Below are 19,864 nucleotides of genomic sequence, written 5' to 3'. Positions count from 1 at the left end.
TTTATTGAAAAAACTAAATCATTTGCACTGAATCTGGCTAATGAAATCCTCATGGTGTTAACTTACTTCTTTTTGCTTGGTTTCCTCTAAACTCAGTGTTAGATTTCAAGGTTTATTGAAATTCAGTGGTTTCATGTTCAATGGTTCTCCCAATATTTTTACAATATATTTAAGAGGATCTAAGTTCTGGTTGTCTGATGGAGTTGGAGTAGGGGAAGTGCAGAGAGAGGTCTGAGTTCCTCTACTTTGCAGTGGTCCCTCTAAAAACAACAAATACCAATACTCAAAAGTAGGTCCATTCATTCAGCAAGTGCTTATTGTCTACTATGATCCAAACTGGAGATACAGGCATGCAGAAAGCAGCCAGAACTTACCTCCCAGTGAGAAGGTAAATAAAGAGTAAACCAAAATAAATAAGTGTGTAGTGGTAAAACTGCTATGCAGAAAATTAAAGCAGGGAAAATGGAGAAGAAAGCAGGGTATGTGTGGGGAGAGGACAGAGATCAGTTTTAAACTGGACAGTCAGGAGAAAGCCTCACTGAGGACTAGGCATTTGAGCAAAGATTGGAGACAAGTAAAAAAGGGGACATGAAGATTTCGGAAGGAACATGGTTCTAGGTGGAGGGAACAGCAAAATCTCTAGGCAATGGCTGGCCCATTTCATGGAGAGCACAGAGGCCTGGAGCAGATGGTGTGACAAAAAGGGTAGTCTGAGCTGAGGCCAGGGAAGTGTTAGGAGCAAGATCATGTTGGGCCTTAGATTGGTGGAAGGATTCTGGATTTCACTCTGATTAAGACTTGGATGACTTATGTTTGAAAGGGATCATTCTGACTGTTGCATTGAGAACCGACTGTGGTGTGCAGCAGGCTGGGGGATGTTAGGGGGAAAAAAGACCTTTCAAGAAGTTATTGCATCCAAGATGATGGAGGATTAAGTGAAAGCTACACTAACCTCCTCCGAGGACTAGCCTGGAATTACAACTAAATAATAGAGAAATCTTCTTGAATAACCAACTGAACACTAGCTGGAGAGAAGCCTTACAACCATGGACAGACAGAAGAAAACTCTTCAGCACAATGTGACTGTTAGGGAGTGCAGAGGAGATGCAAGAGGGTTGACTGAGCTCCTAGGGGCAGCTGCCAAAGTGCCAGAGGGATATTTCAGTGGCGAAGGAGTTCCCCTGAGAAATGTGGGGTCTAAACCCCAAGCTGGGCTCCCCAGCCTACACCACCAGAACCAGAAAGCAACCCAGATAACATCCACCTGTGAAAAGCATCAGGGGTTCTGTCGGTCAGGGAGGGAGAGCTGAAGAAGCAGAGAGCCTTTTAAAGGACCAAAGCACAAAATTTTGTTTACAGCCACTTACGCTGGGTGCCGGCAAAGGGAGGGCAGAGTGGACTAGAGATGCTTAAGGAGACCCTTGGGTTGGTGGCTCTGGGGAAAGAATTAAGAAAATAGCAACCAGGATCCATGTGCTGAGTCAGCCCCCAAAGTGCAGGAGCCATCTCTCTCAGACAGAGCACTACTCTCTGAATGGCATCTGCCATCCGCCTGATAGGAAGCAGTAGTCCTGCCTGCAGGAATTACTCTGTCCCACCCTGCTGTGCTTAAGCCTGACAGCTGATCACAGATTGATTAGATTAACAACTGATCCATTCAGCAGCTAATTAGTTTAACACCTAAAGCAGAAAATTCAAAGCAGCCAAAATGGGAAGACAAAGAAAAGGACCCCAAATGAAAGAATAAGAGTATTCATCAGAAGAACTAGATAAAGTGGAAGTAATCAATTTATCAGATAAAGAGTTTAGAGTAATGATTATAAGGATACTCAACAGCATAAAAAAAGACATAGAAACTATAAAAAAGGATCAGTCAGAAATAAAGAATGCAACATCTGAGATTAATAATACACTGGAAGGAATAAAGAGTAGGTTAGATGAAGCAGAGCATCAAGTTAGTGTTTTTGGAAGACAAGGTAGAAAAAAACAATCAGGCAGAGCAGAAAAAAGAAAAGAGAATTTTAAAAAAGAGGAAAGCTTAAGAAATATCTTGGACAACATGAAATGTAACAATATCCACATCATGGGAATGCCAGAAAAGAGTAAACAAGGTATTGAGAACCTATCTGAAGAAACAATAACAAAAACTTCCCCAATATGGTGAAGGAAAAAGTCATGCAAGTCCAGGAAGCTCAGACAATCCCAAACAAGTTGGACCCCCAAGAGGCCTGCACCAAGACACATCATAATCAAAATGACAAAGCTTAAAAATAAGGAGAGAATCCTAACAGCAGCAAGAGAAAAGCAGGTAGTTCCCTACAAGGGAGCACTAATTAGACTGGCATCTGATTACTCATCAGAAACATTTCGGGCCAGAAGGGAGTAGCATGAAATATTCAAGGTGATGAAAAGCAAGGGCCTACAACCAAGGATACTGTAGCTAGCAAGGCTATCATTTAAAATCGAAGGAGAAATAAGAAGCTTCCCAAACAAGAAAAAGCTAAAGGAATTAGTTAACACCAAACAAATACTACAACAAATGTTAAAGGGCTTGCTCTAAGAAGAAGAAGATGAAGAAAAAGGGAGAGAAGGGGAAAAACCCAGAGAAAAACAGTCTAACAATAAAATTGCACTACATATGTATCTATCAATAATCATTTTAAATGTAAATGACTTAAATGCTCCAACTAAAAGACACAGGGTAGCTGAATGGATAAGAAAACAAGATCCATATATATATATATATGCTGCCTCCAAGAGACCCATCTCAGATTGAAAGATACATACAATAAAGGAATGGAAAAAGATATTTCAAGCAAATGGAAAAGAAAAAAAAGCTGGAGTAGCAGTACCTGTATGTGACAAAATAGACTTTAAAACCAAGGCTATAGTAAGAATCAAAGGACACTACATAATGATAAAGGGAACAATCCAACAGATGATATAACCCTAGTTAACATTTACACACCCAACGTAGGAGCACCTAAATATATAAAGCAAATCTTGGTGGACATAAAAGGAGAGATTGACAGCAATACAGTCATAGCTGGGGATTTTAACACCCCATTGACTTCAGTGGATAGGTCTTCCAGGCAGAAAACCAACAAGGAGAAGGTGGCCTTAAATAATGCACTAGATCAACTGGATTTAATTGATATCTTCAGAGTATTTCAGCCCAAAGTAGCAGAATATATATACTTTTCAAGTGTACATGGAATGTTTACTAGGATAGACCCCGTGCTATGACACAAAACAAGTCTCAAAAAATTTAAAAAGATTGAAGGCATATATCAATCATCTTCTCTGACCACAATACTATGAAACTAGAAATCAACCTCACAAGAACACTGAAAAACACACGAAGATGTGGAAGCTAAATAGCATGTTATTAAATAATGAGTGGGTCAACAACAAGATCAAGGAAGATATCAAAAGATACCTTGAAACAAATGAAAATGAGGACACAACAATCCAAAATCTGTGGGACACTGGGAAAGCAATGCTAAGAGGGAAATTCATAGCATTACAGGCCTATCTCAAGAAACAAGAATAAGCTCAAATACAATTTAACTTCACACTTAAAGGAACTTGAAAAGGAACAACAAACAAAGCCCAATGTGAACAAAAAAAAAAGGAAATAATTAAGATGAGAGCAGAAAGAAATGAAATAACTTCTAAAAAAATGATACAAAAGATCAATGAATCCAAGGGCTGGTTCTTTGAAAAAATAAAGATTGACAGAGTGACCTATCAAAAAAAGAAAAAAAATGAGAGAGAGAGAGAGAGAGAGAGAGAGAGAAAGGACCCAAATAAAATCAGAAATGTAAGAGGAGAAATAACAACTGACATCAAGGGAATACAAAGGATTGTAAGGAAATATTATGAACAATTATATGTCAACAAATTGGATAACCTGGACAAAATGGGTAAATTCCTAGAAACATATAATCTTCCAAAAATAAATCAGGAAGAATTAGAGAATCTGAATAGACAGATTATACTTAATGAAACTAAAGCAGTAATCAAAATACTCCCAACAAACAAAAGCCCTGGACCAGATGGCTTCACAGGTGAAGTTTATCAAATATTCCCACAAGAACTAACCTCTTCTTCTCAAACTATTCATAGGATTCAAGAGGAGAGAAGGCTCCCAAACTAATTTTATAAGGCCAGCATTATCCTAGTTCCAAAACCAGATAAAGATACTACAAAGAAAGAAAATTATAGGCCAATATCACTGATGAACATAGATGCTAAAATCCTCAACAAAATATTAGCAAACTGAATACAGCAATGCATCAAAAAGATCATACAACATGATCAAGTGGGAGTTATTCCAGGAATGCAAGGATGGTACAACATTCACAAATCAATAAAGGTGATTCACCTCATAAACAAAATGAAAAATAAAAACCACATAATTATATCAATCGATGCAGAAAAAGCTTTTGATAAAATCTAACACCCATTTATGATAAAAAATCTCAGCAAAGCGGGAATAGAGGGAACATACCTAAACATAATAGAGGCCAAATATGACAAACCCACTGCCAGCATCATACTTAACAGGCAAAAACTACAAGTGTTCCCCTTAACATCAGGAACAAGACAGGGATGTCCCCATTCACCTCTCTTATTCCACATAGTACTGGAAGTCTTAGGCACAGCAATCAGACAAGAAGAAGGAATAAAAGGCATCCAAATTGGAAAGGGAGAAGTAAAACTGTCTTTATATGCAGATGACATGATACTGTATATAGAGAACCCCAAAGATTCCACCAAGAAACTACTAGAACTAATAAATGAATTCAGCAAAGTAGCAGGATACAAAATTAATATTTAGAAATCAGTTGCCTTTTTTTACACACCAATAATGAACTAACAGAGAGGGAAATTAAGAAAACAATCCCATTCACAATTGCTCCAAACAGAATAAAACACCTAGGAATAAACCTAACCAAGGGTGTAAAATACCTGTACATGGAAAATTATAAGATGCTGAAGAAAGACATTGAAGAAGATGCAAATAAGTGGAAGCACATACCATGTTCATGGATTAAATGAATTAACATCATTAAAATGTCCATACTATCCAAAGCAATCTATAGATTCAATGCAATTCCTACATTAATTCCAAAGATGTATTTCACAGTCCTAGAATAAATATTTCAAAAATGTATATGGAACCACAAAAGGCCTGGCATAGCAACAGTGCCTGAAAAAAAAACAAAGTTGGAGGAATCACGCTACCTAATATCAAACTATACAAGGCCATAGAAATCAAAACAGCCTGGTACTGGCGTAAAAACAGACACATAGATCAATGGAACAGAAGAGAGATCCCAGAAGTAAACCCACACCTTTATAGTCAATTAATATTTGACAAAAGAAGCAAGCAGATACAATGGGCTAAAGTTAGTCTATTCAATAAATGGTGTTGGGAAAATTGGACTGGTACATGCAGAAAAATGAAACTAGACCACCTTCTTACACCACACACAAGGATGAATTAAAAATGGATTGAAGACTTAAATGTTAGACCTGAAACCATAAAACTTCTAGAAGAAAATATAGGCAGCAAAATCTTGGACATTGCTCATAGAAATGTTTTTATTGGATATATCTCCCCAGGCAAGGGAAACAAAAGACAAAATAAACAAATGGGACTATATCAAACTAAAAAGTTTTTGCACAGCAAAAGAAATCGTCAACAAAATAGAAAACAACCCACATAATGGGAGAATATATTCAATGATACATCTGATAAGGGGTTAATATCCAAAATTTATAAAATACTCACAAAACTCAACACTGAAAAAATAAGCCAATTTAAAAAAATGGGCAAAGGGCCTCAGTAGACACTTCTCCAAACAGGACTTACAGGTGGACAATAAACATGAAAAGATGCTCAACATCACTAATCATCAGAGAAATGCAAATAAAATCCACAATGAAATACCATCTCACACCTGTCAGAATGACTATCATCAATAAGTCAACAAACAAGTACTGGCAAGGATGTGGAGAAAGGGGAAGACTTTTGCACTGTTAGTGGGAATGCAGATTGGTGCAGCCACTGTCTAAAACAGTATGGAAATACCTCAAAAAATTAAAAATGGATCTGTCTTTTGACCCAGCAATCCCACTGCTGGGAATAGATCCAAAGGAACCCAAAACACTAATTTGAAAGAACATAAGCACCCCTATGGTCATTGCAACCTTATTTACAATTGCCAAGATATGGAAGCAGCCAAGTGTCCATCAATAGATGATTGGATAAAACAACTGTGGGACATTTACACAATGGAATTCTACTCAACCGTAAAAAAAGAAGAAAATTTTACCCTTTACAACAGTATGGATGGACCTGGAGAACATAATGCTAAGTGAAATAAGCCAGTCAGAGAAAGACAAACACCAGATGATTTCACTCATATGTGAAATCTAACAAACTGAACTAACAAGAAAAACAGAGACAGGCTCATAGATGGAGAAGAGATAACAGTTAGGGGGAGGGTAAGTTAGGGGGTGGAAGGAGTGAACAAAGAGGAAAAAGGACGAATGGACAGTGTGGTGATTGCTGGGGGTAGGGGGTATAAGGGGACTAAATGGTAAAGGAAAAGCATATAATAAGGATTATATTAAAAAATAAAAATACTCAACAAAATACTAATGCAAAGAAGAAGAAAAGAAGGAGGAGGAGGAGGAGGACAAGGGAGAGGGAGAAGGAGGGGAGGGGAAGGGGAAAGGGAAGGGGAGAGGAAGCAGGAGAGGGAGAAGAAGGTATTGTAAGAATATAGGTGAGAAAGGCCCATGAATCCTTTACTGAGCTCTTACTCGTGCTGGCATTTTATATATATTATTAAATTGAGTTCTTACCACCATCCTATCGAGTTGGGTTATTAGCACTCCTCTTTTATAAATGACAAAATGGAGACGCCAAGTGAGCCAGGTTTCTAACTTGCAAGCTGCTCATACTATCTAACATATGTCCCTCCACTAGGGTTCCTTCAAAGAGCTGAGGAGAGTCTGTCTGTGTGACCAGGTGAACTGTAGTTGCCAGACACCATCTGGGACATTTTGATGACCCCTCTTTTTTCTCTGCCCTGATCCCCATCTTCTTATCCTCTCATCATAAAAACCTCATTCTTGTCTGTGCCTTAGGACCTGAACTTTCTATTCCTAAAGACCTTGACACCGTATGGCCCTCTGAAGCTACCTCGGCTAATCATAATATCTCCGAGAAATGGTGCATGTGTCCTGGATTCCAGAAATCTCCAAATGACAGGTTTCCTTTCTCTAAATTCATGAACTCTTAATTTGTGCCACCTGAACTGCAACTTAATCCTGTAATGACTCCTCTTCTTGTTTCCTCATTTCAGGGTTGGCTGGGTGCCCCACCAAAAATGTGCTCTGTATGGCAGATGCATATAGAGTTGTGGCTGAAAGTGACAACCCACCCAGAAATTACATTTTCCAGCAAGTGCACACATGCACACATCTTGCTTCCGGGTGGGAGCACATGACTAGTTATCAGCAATGAAATGCGAGCAAAAATAACGTGTTACTTCTAGGTTAAGGTGATTAAGAAGTGAGACCATTATAGCAGCTAGTATTACTCTAATGAATACTAGTACTTAACAGACTTCCTAAATATTTGTTCCTACTGGTCTAAGAACATCAGCAGAATTCTCAGCTATAGATTTTCCATCACCCACACAGTTCTCTCCTCATCCCAACATTTCACTAGCACAGTGAAAAAACAGATGCTTCCCTTAATTTGGTCAAAGCCAACAGTTTCTAAATTCACGCACACCAAGTACCTCTTGCATTTGTTTCCCCCGCTATGATCCCCAGGTTTTGAAAGATGTTGTCAGTCAAATTTAGTTGAGAATTTTCATTCTTGTTATCAAACGAACAAAGATATTGCTGCCAATAAGGGCTCTAACCAGCATGAGGTTGTCATTGTTATCACAGTCAGTTGATAAAAATCCAGCATGATTCAAAGAAACTTGGTGATTTCCTTAGCCTGTACAGGTTTGTTGGGATGAACATGCTTCTTACAGCTGACTTTTTGAAAAACAAAAAGTGTCTTGTGGGTCTATAGAGGCCTGGGAAAAGAATTCTGGTTTGTATGGACTAAAACGTACTTCAATACAATCACAGCCTTCTGACCCCATTTGGCCTCCTGAAAAAAAACAGATACTATGGGTAGGCTAGATACCCAACTGCCCCCAACTGGGCAAATTAAGGCATTTTAAGCTTATTTGGAAGAATCTGGTTCCCAAGTGCTTAAAAATCAAGAGAACAGCAATGTAAAATCAGAATTCTACCCTTCCATCATCTCAGCACACAGCAAGCAGTTGAATGCACAGCAGCAGTTACATTAGAAAGATAACCCCCTGGGACAAAACAGATCTGGTATAGCTAGGTAGGGGACTTAGGCTGCCCAGAGTTCTCTCAGGCTGAAATGAAGGAGGAACAACGTGGGAGGGAAAGAATTCTATGGAAAGACCAAAAATCAAGAATTTTCTCTTAAATCCTGATCTGATGGATTTAAGGGTCTGATGGCCTACATCTCTCTCTCCTCTCTGCAAACTCCAGTTTAACTTTCATGAGAACAATGTCTACTAATGTTGTCCTGAACATAATTTCTTTCAGGAATGCCTGGGCTGAAAAATCATGTCAAAGGCTGTTTGCTCTACCCTTCCGTAAGGAAGCCAGGGCCAGAATTTCATTTCTTGTCAAAATCACTGAAGTAAGATCTCCTTAAAGTCACCCAGGTGACAGCTGTTTACCTCTCTCACCTTAGCAAATTGATGTTTTTCCTAGGACCAGCCCAAAGCCAAATGGGTCACCATAAAAAGAGAAAAGTGGGAAGAATGTAAAAGAGAGTTTGATCAAGTCCATCCTCAGGTAAAAGGACTCATTTTGAACACTACTTTTCTATATTACCCGGGCATTAACATCATCAAGGAAACATTTTAATTGTAGATGCCAGACTCATAGAGAGCAAGATGACAGCTTAAGGGGGAAGAGGAGGAGTGAGGGGCTGGAGGGACTGAGCAAAAAGGAAAAAGGACTCATGGACATGGACAACAGTGTGGTGATTGCAGAAGGGAGAGGGGAGATTAGGGGGTTAAATGGTCATGGAAAAACCCAGTAAGAAATTTAAAAAATAATAAAATAAAAATGTAGATGCCTAATTATTACCCTCAGTAGATTGTGATTTAATTACTTGGGACAAATAAACATTAACAGAGGCCTTAAAGAATGTAAAAGTTCATGGGAGGGTGACTGTAAGCAGAACTGGAGAGAGGCCAGGACTTCACGGAGAGGAGAGTGGGCAATGCCAGTCCAGTTACCATGGGTAATGAGTCAACACTTGGGCTCAAGCATTTAGTCCCAGCTTAACACAGGCTCTTCCACAACCCACAGTGCTTGCTGCCCCACGATGGCTCAGAGTTACTGCGCAGCTGGCAGGGCCTCCACTTCAATCCAGCTCTTCGAGAATTTCAGGCCAAATTGTCATCAGTTCTGAGTTCCAGCCCAAGGAGGATATGTGAATAATTCATGTCTGTAATGAGGCCAAGAGTAGTCAATACAACCAGAGAGAGCGCTAACATCCCTTGCATCAAGGTGCACCTTTCACCTTTCTCTACTCATGACTGTGATCTTGACTTTCTCTTTGGAGAAGGAGTGTTCTGTACTCTCATCAGTCCCAGATGAAGGCTCACATTTAATTTTCACTCCTCGCCTGTGACCAATCCCTCCTATAAGGTAAGGGCTGGTTTTCTGGATTTTCCCTCCCCCATGACACATACACAAAGACCAATTAATGTCTGCACTGATTTGGTGCTTATTGGCACATGTTGACCAGTGGAAGTTTTAGATATTTAGATCTCAGCACTTACTAATTAATCTGAACGCCAAACTTTCCTACTCACCACTCCCTCCTTTTTAGAGGGGATCCAAAGGTGCACCCAAGGTGGAAGCTTCCAGACTCTCCAACATGGAGTCTACTACATGTATATACTTCGATCACACTCCTGGCCTGAGCAAATCATTTCTTGCATGCGCCTCCAGGTGCTGTGTGTGAGAATATTATTCTTTGAATCAGAAAAGGACTCTGTGGGGATACATTTCATAATCACCCCTTCTCTGTTTTCTCCTCAGCACTGCCAAGCACAAGTTATACAGGTGGCACTCAATATCAAACTGGTGCCCACTGCCAGGGCCTTTGGTATGCATGTTGAGAGTGGGAGGCAGTTAATTCAAAAATTTAAAAAACGATTTTAGACTTGAACCGAAATCATCAATGAACATGAAGCACCGACTGGGCAGGTAGCCAAGTAAAGAGGAGAGAGGGACATCACCATGACTGCTCTCTATGGGGCTCCCTATGTGTCAGGTACTGTGCTAAACCTAGACATGTAATAATTCATTCAATCCTAACCACCATCCTCTGAGGTTGGCATCATTACCATTTCCACTTTGTAGATTAGAAAGCCGACTCTTATAGAGGTTAAAGGATTTTTACTAATAAGTAGTAGTGCCAAGGCTTGAATCTGCTGTCTGAATCCTAAGACTGCACCTCAAATGCCTGTACTCATCTTGTTTGACCTCTGACTCTGAGCTACAACCATGTCCACCTAAACACAGAAACAAATGGCTTCAGTGCATAAGGAAACCAATGGACTGAAATTCAAGACCCAGGGCACACATAGAATATTGGACACTTGACATTCCATCTCGCTGAATCCTCCAGCAGCCCTGTGTGGCTGCTGTTATTACAGCTGGCCTTTGTCATTTACAGAGTGAATATTTGGGATTTTGACTACTTGAGAACAGCCCCAAAGGTCCTATACCTAAAACAACCTTATTTTTTTTTTCAGGAGCGAATATGACGTATGTGCACTAGAAAGCTGGCATGAGCCAGTCCCTTGCTGCATGAGAGAGCTCACCCCCAGGCTACTACCCAGGGCACAGGGATTCTATGACGTTCATGAGTCAGGAAATGACAGAAATAACTGCTTGTGAACTACAGCTCCCAAAGAAAGCTAGCCCATGTCACCACAAGTTGATATTCAATGATGAATTTCTTCTATTAGATTTATAAATGCCTATAGCCCTGTACTCACAGAATCCCTGAAGGACAGAAATCACTTAAATTGCTTGCTCATGCATGACTGCATATATGGGGGAGATGATGTGCTCAGGTGGCGTGTGCACCTCACCTGTCAAGAGAACAAATGCCTCACCTTAGGGCTGTTGTCAGTTAACAAGATCATTGTCACAATGATGAAGAGGATGTTGAGAGTTCTCAAAGGTCCCAAGAGAACTCTCTTGTGAATGTCAAATCTATTGTTTCAACATTCTACAGAAGAGGAAACTGAGGCTGGAAGAGGTCTTGTGACCTGCCCAGGAAGGTCTGGCTCTAAAGCCAGTGTGCTTCCCTCCGAACAACCCAGCAGTAAGTCATCCAAAGCATGCCAAATCCTGCATGCTGACCAAATCACACACAGACTTGGGAGGGTGGAGGAAAAGGAGGAGGGCTACAGAAGGAAGAGAGCTTTCTTTGGCCTCCCGACTCTCCCTCCAACCCTTCATTGGTGCTGGCCTGGGAATGGGAATTCCCAGGGTGAGCTTACCTTTTGACCACATCCATTCAGATCAATCAATTCAACCAAGAGGATGGTAACTGTGGGCTCAGAACAGAGGGCTGTCCCTCCCCCTGCCCTCAAGATGTTAAGTCTGAAATACTACAAGAAATCAGACAAGGACCCAAATGCCGAACACACTATTTACTTTGTCTGTTTTTCCCCACTAGATACTGAGTACCTGAACCATCCAGTTACCTCAGTGTTCCCAGGGCTAAAGTCAGTGCCTTTGGCTTAGGTTTGTCTGCCAAAGAAGTGAATGTTTTCTTTCGCAAAGGTCAAGAATCTTCGACCAGAAGGAAGGACCTACATCCAGCCAGCCTAGGATCAAAGAAGCTTTCATGATGGGAAAGATCTGGAAGATGGGAGGGTAATGACATGGAGGTAGGCGAGGGCAAGGCACTGGGGCACAGGGAGACGTTCAAGTCAGCCCAAGCAGTTGTGCAAAGCTGAAGCTGGAAGACAGACTTGGGCCTCCCTGTGTGGCACGGTGAGGAGTAGCAGGTAGAAGAGTCCAGAGTTTATTAGTACATGGTGAAGAGCAGTTAAAAGGCTTCAGAGCAGGGAACTGACAAGCCGGGGGGTGCCGTGCACGTGCAGCGGTAGGAGGGGAGGCACTCTGCAGCTCACAGAACCGGGCCTCCATCCCCTGAAAGCAGGTGCCCAAGAAACGAGTAATAGCCATTGCTTCCCAGTCACCTACCATGTGCCAGGCACTGTGCCAAGCACCTGTTAAATCTTCCAAATAACTCCGTAGATGGGTAATTGCTCAACCTATTTTACAAGTGAGGAAACTGAGGCTCAGAGAGGTTATAGGATTTGCCCACCATCACCTCACTGTGAAGAGGAAGAGCCAGGATCCTAATTCAGAATGGCCTGGAGTCAAGAAATGCTGGTGCAGCCTCCTGTATGGATTAGAACCAAGACTGAGATGAGGAAGAGCTTCAGACAAGGCCTGGCTTGGTAGACTGGTGCTAAATTTCACATGAACCAAGCTTTGGAGTCAGACGAATCTAGATTTGCATGCCAGTTTCATTATTCATCACCATGTGATCTTAGGCAAATGACATGAGTTCTTGGGCCTCTGTTTAATCATTTATAAAATGTGCACAAAACCGCCTGCCTCACAGGATTGCTGGGAGGATTGAAAGGATCATGCAGTGTCTGACATGTGTCAAGTGCTTAGTAAATGGTGACCTGTAAAACTGGACCTGGTGGCATAGGGAAGGAGGGATAGGAGGCTGGAGCCTGGCTTAGCCACTACAGGTGGAAGAAGTCTTCAGTTCTGACAATAAGAAATGAACTTTCCAGAGTGTCACAAGTCAATATTTGTCTTTGGCTAAACATAGAACCTTGATATTCATCTCAACAAAACTGGAATCTGCCACTTTTGGTGTTAACAATTTCAACACAGCTTCACAGCGAAGAGAACCAGAATTTGGGACCCTCAAGGGAGTCAGAGACAAGGGGCTGTTACTGAGAAGGCGGAACTCATGGAAAGGCCTGAAACCAGGGCTCAGTTGTGAGGTCCCTCCCTCTTAATCACTGTGTGTACCTGAAAAGTCACTTATCATTTCTCAGCTTCTCTTTCCTCCCAACGTAGGAGGCTTAATAATCCTTACATCACAGGGCTGTAATAAAAGCACAAGGAAATAATAGATGAGAAGCAGCTTTTAAGTTATGCAGATAAAACAATTATTTTAAATTTCTCCAAGATAGTGACTTAACTTCATCACCCCTATAATGCCATAGGAAATGAAGCTGTAGATAAAGTACCCATCCCCATTTGAAAGAGGAGAAAGGAACACTGACAAACATTTAAGACACTAAAGATTTCTTCTATTGCCCTGGCTGGGTGACTTAGTAGGTTTGAGTGTTGTCCCATACACCAAAACACTCTGGGTTCAATCCCAGTTGAGATGCATACGGGAGACAACTAGTGGATGTTTCTCTATCACAGCAATGTTTGTCTCTTTCTCTCCCTTCCTCTCTCTCTAAAATCAACAAACATATCCTCAGGTTAGGATTAAAAAAATATTTCTTCTACTGAAGTGTCACTCAATGATGAACTGAGGAGAATTAAAACTGTTAAAAGAATCATTTCTCGAAACAGGAATCAAGATGGCGGAGGAGTGAGTGGAAGCCACACTGACCTCCTTCCAGGACCAACCTGGAATTACAACTAAATTGGGGAGAAATCACCTGGAACAAACAACTGAACAATATCGAGAGGAGCCTTGTAAACTCAGAGACAGAAGAATCAGCTTTAGCACAGTCTAACTGGTAAGAAGTGCGGTAGAGACCTGAGAAGGCAGGCAGGGTGCCCACAGGCGGCAGCACCAGAAGGATATTGAAACAGCAAGTTGGATCCCCCTGAGTAGAGTGGGGTCTAAACCAAAAGTGGAGATCTCTAGCCCACAGCACCAGAGCCCAAAAAGTACACAGAAAACAGCCAGCTGTGTAAAGTGGCAGGGTTGCTCCCTGCCAGAGACAGGTGGCTGGAGACACAAAGAACTGTTTAAAGGGCTAACACATACATTTTTATTTGCAGCCACTTACCCTGGTCTCCGGCAAAGGTTGGGGCAGAGTAGGCTAGAGATGCCTGAGGAGAGACTGAGGAAGGAGGCTCTAGGGAGAGAAATGAGAGAGTAGCCAGTGGGATCTCAGTGCTGACTCATCCCCCATGCAGCAGCACCTGCCTTGATCAGGCAGAGACCACTCCCTCTGAGCGGCACCAGCGTCAAAGGACCCAATAGCCCCACCCCCAGGTGGGATTCCATCCTGCCCTGTGCTGTCTAAGCTGCCTGCTGAGTGCAGAGGAGCAGCCACAGACAGTAGATCCCTGGCTAAAGGGGGTGCAGAGACGTCTGGTGACACTTGAGGAAAGACTGCGGATGGAGGCTTTGGGGAGAGAATGGAGAGAGTAGCTGGCGGGATCCCAGTGCTGACTCCTTCCCCATATGGCAGCAGCGTGAAAGGACCCAGTGACCCTGCCTCCAGGATGGACTCCGCCCTGCCCTGAGCTGTCTAAGGTGGCCTGCTGAGTGCAGAGTGAATAGATTAACAACTGAAGAAGGCAGCCACGAACAGTAGATTACTGGAAATCTCGAACAGATTGCCTAAGGGCAGACAGGGATGACATCTGACATCATCAGATGCCTCTGGCAGATCCAGAAAGTAAAAACAGTGGTCTCCAACCATAGAAGTTCACACCACAAAGTCAGGAAATCAAGACAGATCAACTTAAGAATCAGAAGCAAAAGAGAAGAGTCTCACAAATAATGGGAAGGCAAAGAAATACACCCCACTCAAAGGGAAAGGAGCAATCCTCAGAAAGAGAAGGCAGTGAAATAGAGGCAAGTAAACTATCAGATACTGAGTTCCAAACAATGGTTCTAAGGAAGCTCAATGAACTCAGTGAGCTCAGAGAGAATTACAAAAAACTACAGGGAAACTACAAGAAACTTACTGCAAACTACATCAGCATGAAAAAGGACATAGAAAATATCAATAAGAGACAAGAGGAAATGAAGAATACAATTTCTGAATTGAAGAACACAGTAAAAGGAATCAAAAGCAGGATAGATGAAGCTGAGGACCGAATCAGTGAGCTGGATGATAAGGTAGAAAAAAGCTCCCAGAAAGAGCAAGAAAATGAAAAAAGGCTCGAAAAGAATGAAGAGGCATTTAGGAAAATGCAGGACAACCTGAAATGTAATAATATCTGTATAATAGGGATACGAGAAGAGGATGAGGAAGGGATAGAGAACCTGTTTGAAAAAGTCATGATGGAAAACTTCCCTAATTGGAGGAGAGAAAAAGTCACACAAGTCCTGGAAGCACAGAGGGTCCCATTCAAGAGGAACACAATAAGGCCTACTCCAAGACACATCATCGTTAAAATGGCAAATATCAAAGACAGAGAATCCTAAAGCAAGCAAGGGAGAAAGAGGTAGTGACATATAAGGGAGCCCCAATATGGCTAGCAGCTGATTTCTCAACAGAAATCCTGCAAGCCAGAAGGGACTGGCAAGAAATATTCCAAGTAATGAAAGCAAAGGTCTGCAACCGAGACTGCTCTACCCAGCAAGGCTCTCAATTAAAATGGAAGGTGAAATAAGGAGTTTCCCAGACAAAAGGCTAAAAGAATGGACCTCCACCAAACCAGCACTGTAAAATATGCTAAAAGGACTGCTTTAAGATGAAGAAAAGTTTCTATGAATACCCAGTTTCTTTCAGAGTTGCCAATACTTGACATTACCAATAATTTTAATACTCATTAATCTGATTGTGACAATGATGTTATTTTAATTGGTCCTTTACTATTTGTTGAAACTAAACCTGTTTTAGTATATTTGTTGCCTATTTCTATTATTTAAAAAAAAAACAAAACCGTTTAAATGACTTTTCGGTATTCTTTAACCATTTATGGATTAAAGGTTTGTAGAACTTCTTTCCTTAAAAAAAAAGAAAAAACAGAAACCTATTAACCATATTTTAGATGTGTCGCAAATACTTTCCTATTCTATTCCTTGTTCTTTAACTTTTTTATATGTATATCAGTATATAGTTAAATGTTTAATATAGTCATATTGTCTATGTTTATAACTTCTGGGTTTCAACATTTTACTTCAGGTCATGAAAAATATTAGTTCTATTTTTGTCTAAAACTCTTTAGATTCTACATATTGATTATTAACTCACCTGAATATTTCTTGTATAATGTGTGAAATAAGGCTCTATATTTGTTTTATTCCAAGTAATAGTGGTCCATGCACCTTATTTGTTGAATAAGTCTTATTTTACCCATTGATTTGATATATCAACTTAATCATATATTATATTGTTAGATATGTTTGTCTCTAGAATGCTCATTATATTTCATTGGTCTACTTGATTATTTCTGTGCTGATGTCATGTTGGTTTAATTGCTGAGACTTTATAATGGTTTTAAATTTTTTAAATATTTTATAATTAACTTTGACATCTAAAAAATAAATAAAATCAATCTGCATTTAAGAAAGAAAGAAAGAAAGAAAGAGAGAGAGAGAGAGAGAGAGAGAGAGAGATGGAACTCCTACCTTTTGCAACAACATGAATGGAACTGGAGAATATTAAGCTAAGTGAAGTAAGCCAGTTGATGAAAGACAAATACCATATGATCTCACCTATAAGTGGACTCTATTCAACAAAATAAACTAACGAACAAAATAAATCACAGGCACGGAAACATGGAGCAGACTGAAAGTGACCAGAGGAGATGGGGAAAGAGGACAATGGTGGAAAGAAGGGGAAGGGACTAGACAAAGAACATGTATGAATGACCCATGGGCATGGACAACAGAGTGGGAATTGACTGTGCGAGTGGGGGTGGGGGTGGGATGGGTGGAGGAGGGCAAAGGGGGAAAAATTGAGACAACTGTAATAGAATAAACATGATAAAAATAAAATTAAATTTTAAAAAAGAATCATTTCTCTATGATCATGAAGATGAAAACACAGAATTGTTCAATGTTCTCCAAGCTTATACCCTGAGAGCCCAGGGAAGATGACAAGAAGTTCAGTTCTCATTTCCACAGAGAAGAGGGCTCACTGCCCAAGACCAGAACAGTCAGTAGACACAATCCTCATGATAAAGCTTGCTGTCTTCTCTCTGGATTTTCCCTCATTTTAGAAAATAGGCCAAACTCACTCCCCTTCCCAGCCCCACCCTTATGTCTCTTGCAATTGGAATGTGCCCAGGTAAAAAAAAAAAAAAAAAAAAAAAAAACACAGGAAAATCAGTGAGGTGGTCCCATAGCAAAACCCAGGCAGGGTTGGGTGCCCAGGCTGACAGCACTGAGGCCTGGGTACCCAACCTTGAGTTCCAGAGAAATACTTCTCTTCCAGTCAGCTGCACCCACACTCTGAGCTGAGAGAGTGTTGGAGGGTTTCCTAGCCTCACCTGTGAGCCTGGGCCAGATGGTATTCAAATAACTTCGAGGGCCCGCACCCTCCCAACACCCTCTTCCCCTCAATCAAAAGCAGGAGAGGAAAAATGCTTTGAGTTGTCGCCTGGTCTTCAAGCAGACAGGTTATTTGGAATCACAACCCTCTCCTCTGTTTTGGCTATTCCCAGTCTTCTGGAAGGCATACATGTGTGTACTAAGAACATGCCCAATTTAGGGGCTCTGGGCCTGGATTTAGAATGAGAGTGAGAGGAAGATGAGGGGCCAGGGAAATGAATTGAGGCAGAGATCCCAGCTTGGCTGGACGCCCCAGAAAGACCATGATCCAGGTCTGAATTTTGCTCCAAAGAGTAAATTGAGACATTGCCCAGAACCCCACCTGAAGTTTACCCTGATCCTTTGAGCCTAAGCACTGCAAAGTACATATCTACTGAATCAGGTATGAACATGTATCAGAAAAACATGGAACAACTGTTACAGCATAATCAATAAAATATACTTTTAAAAAAATACCACTTCTTCCCAAGAAGCCATCCTTCTTCTCACAGCTAGAAAAACTGTCTCCTTCCTCTGAATTAAGGAAGATTCAAGTATGGCAATATTGAGAACCCAATTTAAAGCCAAATCTTTTTCATGTCTATTTTTGTTCAAACATCTGGGTTCAGAATATAGCTGGAATGAAGTCAAACCCAACCAAGAAGCATCATGGTGATTGAGAGTGGACTTCGCCTAAACCCCAGCTTTGTTAATTGCTGGATTGTGACCCTACCCAAGTCATTGCTCCTTCTATGTATCTCAGTTTTCTCATCTACGAAATGGAAATAATAATACTTAAAACATAGAATTGTTGTGAAGATTAAATGAGTGAATAGTTGGAAAGGACCTAGAAAATGCCATGTCATAAATGCAAGCACTTATTATCAAAATTATTACTGTAACTTTACTCTGCAAATAAGGGAACCCTACAGAGGGAAAATGAAAAAGCAGAGTTGGCTCTATGCCCACCTCTTACTGGGCCCTGAAAGTGACTGTAATTTTTGTTTTAGTAAATACTTAAAAGAGCCCAATTTGTGTGTCTGTGTGGATCTTCTGAGAACACACACAGCAGAACAGGAGGATAACTACATAGGGTGGGTGAGAAGATCTGGCTTCCAGGACTGGACTTCCTTTGGGTCTGAGCTTTCTGTTCTAAATCATGACTACACAGGGTAGACTGACCTGTCTACACATAGCTGACCTTTGTCAGAGGCAAATGGAACAGGGTCTTTTTTAAGTTTACCTTCCAATGTCTTCCTGAGACACACAGAATAAAATCCGAACTCTTTAACCTATCCCATAAGACCTGTTGTGATTTCTACTACTGCTTCTGCTATCTGTAACCTCATATGCTGCTGCTGATGCTTCCCCACAACCCTCACATTCCAGCTGTATTGAACGAAGGCTCACGCCTCCCACCTCTCCGTTTCCCACTTGACCCCTGCCCTCAACCTTGAGCTGAAATTTCTCTCCCTGTCATCTTGTCAAATATATACATGCTTCGACTTCCAAGCTAACTGTTCAAGGACATCTGTGAGGCTTTCCCAGACTCTCCAGGACCCTGTCAGACAGTTCTTCTCTCCCTGTGTCACACAGCTCTCTGTAGATACCCTGGTACCATTCTTCAGTGAAATAATCTCATTTTATAGGTCTCTCACTCTTTCTCATTATACTGGTGTCTTTTAAGATATGTATTACTGTACATTAGTGGGTCTCAAAATCAATTTGGAACATCACTACCAGCCTTTAAAAAAATAAACTAGTTAAGAAAATAGAAAAATTCATTGCATGTAATAAGGGTAGGTCATATTTCATGAAACTTTTGTCTCAGATAACTAGATAGATACAGATAGATGACAGATAATTAACTCATATGGACCCTAACCCAGATTCAATAATCATCAACTATGGCCACTTATTTTGTTTATATTACTACCTACTCCTGTACCTCCTGGATAATTTTGAAACACATGACAAGTAGCATATCATTTCATTCACAAATATTTCCACATGTATTTCTTAAAAAAAAAAAGACATTTTTAAGTATCTACAATACCATAAAACATATTACTTATTTTTGGTGGCAATCAAAAGAGTTTGTAAGTCTTAACAAGCTCCTGGGGACAGATGCCACCTCATTTTTCTCTACATTTTTAGGTCCTGGCACTCAGTAAGAGCTGTGTAATGGAGGGAAGATAAGAAGAAAGGGAAAGGCTAGAA

At 40.9% G+C, this 19,864-nt stretch overlaps 1 protein-coding gene across 2 annotated transcripts in view; it reads right to left on the bottom strand.

Annotated features, from left to right (window-relative positions):
• The window catches only part of ST6GAL1 (ST6 beta-galactoside alpha-2,6-sialyltransferase 1), a 116,120-nt gene that overhangs the window by 45,254 nt on the left and 51,002 nt on the right, over positions 1-19,864 (bottom strand). Inside the window, exon 1 of one of the 2 annotated variants that reach the window (XM_054585094.1) lies at positions 12,494-12,582. The exons of the other annotated variant lie outside the window; for it this stretch is intronic. The gene's annotated coding sequence lies outside the window, so the exon portion shown is untranslated. Of the gene's footprint in view, positions 1-12,493; positions 12,583-19,864 lie in introns of those variants that run through there. 2 annotated transcript variants of the gene reach the window in all.

This window comes from Pteronotus mesoamericanus, unplaced genomic scaffold (assembly GCF_021234165.1).
Source record: "Pteronotus mesoamericanus isolate MK-2021 breed Mesoamerican mustached bat unplaced genomic scaffold, CSHL_Meso_final contig_82, whole genome shotgun sequence".
Taxonomy (NCBI): domain Eukaryota; kingdom Metazoa; phylum Chordata; class Mammalia; order Chiroptera; family Mormoopidae; genus Pteronotus; species Pteronotus mesoamericanus.
The sequence above is the reverse complement of the archived record's forward strand: the minus strand, read 5'-3'. Positions and strand labels throughout refer to the sequence as shown.